This window comes from Neovison vison, chromosome 8, assembly GCF_020171115.1.
Source record: "Neovison vison isolate M4711 chromosome 8, ASM_NN_V1, whole genome shotgun sequence".
In the NCBI taxonomy this organism is placed as follows: domain Eukaryota; kingdom Metazoa; phylum Chordata; class Mammalia; order Carnivora; family Mustelidae; genus Neogale; species Neogale vison.
Window position 1 is genome coordinate 91,212,236 of NC_058098.1, and position 2,294 is coordinate 91,214,529.

Below are 2,294 nucleotides of genomic sequence, written 5' to 3' on the forward strand. Positions count from 1 at the left end.
AAAAAAAAGTTGAGGATAAAAGACAAAGAATAAAGAAATAAGCTGAATGTTCATGATAAAGTCACAGAAAATATAAAAGTATATAAAATCCAAATTTAAGATAATGAAGTGTTTTTACTATTATCAGTTTTAGTACTTTAGTAGGATTGTACTCATTTCATTATGACTTTCAAATTTGTATTACAAATAACTTGCAATTTTAAAATGCTTATTAAATGGTGGCTCATTTGGTTAAGCATCTGCCTTTGGCTTAGGTCATGACTTAGGGTCCTGGGATCAAGTCCCACATCTGGCTCCTTGCTTAGCAGGGAGTCTGCTTCTTCCTGTCCCTCTCCCCACCCTCTTCCCACTCTTCAAGTATTCTCTCTCACATTCTCTCAAATAAATGAAATCTTGGAAAAAAAAAAAACTTGTTAAAAATGTTATATCCCCATTCTCATTTCTCTTTGTGCTTTCTTTAATACATTTATCTTCAGTGTATTAGCACTCATTAAAAAAAATAAGCTTTTAGATTCAATTAACCATTAAAAGCAGAAAATGTTTCCTATAGGTCAGGCATGCTTTACTACATTTATTCTACTTTTTAATTCTGTTGATTTTAATTTTAATGGATTTGTCAACCACTAAGAAGGACACATTTAAAAAAAATTCCCATGATTACATGTTTTTCTTCCTCTCCCCCCAAGTGTTTGAGTGTCTGTGACTCAGTCAGGAAATCTCTTTCTTAACTCTTGTTTAAGGCATTGGTAGCATGGGCTCTAGGCGAAACAGATCTAGTCTAGGTTCAGTCTCCATCTCTGGCTAAATGGATGACAAGGAAAGTCATTTAGCTTCTCTGGGTCTCAGTTTCCTTGTGTTCAAAATGTAATTATTAATCTATCTAATGGGGTCATATTAAGGATTAGTGATAATGCAGGTGACATATAGCAAAGCTATTTATTATTTTCATGTATTGCCAACAGTAAGCTTTTTTTTTTAAAGCTTTATGAAATATGTTCAAGCTTATGAAGACATTTATTCCTCCTTTTTAACATGGAGATGCCAGTGTATTAACAATAACTTGGGTTATAAATCTTGATAGGCTTAGGGAATAATCCTTAAATTTTTAGTTCTGTGTATTTCTACTGGTAGCCACCCCACACACACCATTTATATTGTACAGAGGAAGTTTGTTCGTTCGTGGTTTTGTTTTTTGTTTTTGTTTTTTTAGAATTAAAAGGGAAGGAAAGACCCTGAACGAGATTTGGGTTAAAAAATCTCGGGATCCAACGCTGGGGATTCTGTAGATGCAGTAAGTTTTTGAGGGAGTGATTATGCCTGCACTTGGGGTAGGGTTGGGGAGTACCAACAGAGACGCGCAGGGCTGTAAACTGCTGCCCGATTCCGCCGCTTTCTGAGGAGAAAAAAACGCTGGGCGGCGAGCAGTCAACGCAAGGCAAGCTTTTTCCTTCAAGCCCCACAGCCACGTGGCGCCGTCGGAAGCCCCTGGCCCACCAGGTTGCCGGCGCCGCTCTCGCTTTCAGTGGGATTCGCAGCGGGGCCCACAGCCGCCAGGGAGCTGGGAAGCCTGGAACCTCTGGGACTGTGGCCGCCGGACCAAGGGCTCCAGCCAGGAATCCGAGCAGGACAAAGAGCCCAGGCGACGCGCGGTGCCAGCCTTCCACTCGAAGGATAACCGGCAGGCTCTCGGAACTTTTCCCCGGGGACAGGTCCGGGCAACAGGTCCGAGGCGGGGCCGGGATGGGCCGGACCGAGCGGAGCTCCGCGGCGGCCGTGAATCAGCGCCGGCGCCCAGGTCAGCCCTCCCAGCCAATGCGAGATCAAGGGAGGAGTGGCGGTGCCGCTGATCACCAGCCACTCAGGGCTCGCTGGGCCGGGAGGCAGGTGACGTCATCGTAGCTGGGAGGTTTCAGCCGGCTCCACCAATGAGAGATAGGCAAAGTGGCTCGCTTTCTGTAGCTCTGGGCCAATACTAACAAAGCAAAAGGGGGTTGTCGGCATAGAACCAATGGAAAACAGGGAAGGAGCACGAGGCGGAGTTGCGAATCCTGTCACCAATTGGAAAGGGGGGGTGGAGCCCGGGCCTTGTCAAGCGTGGCCAACCAGAGAGAGGAGCGGACTCTAGGGGGCGGAGCCGTAATGCTTTTCCCCAATCGGACAAGGCCGGGGGCGGGGCATTCTTTAGGGTGCCCAATGAGGAACGCAGCCGAAGAGGGCCTGTCAAGAGAAGGGCCTGGGGGCGGGGGGATGGTGAGTCGGAGATAAACACTCCGCGGCGGTGGCGGCTGCTGCTC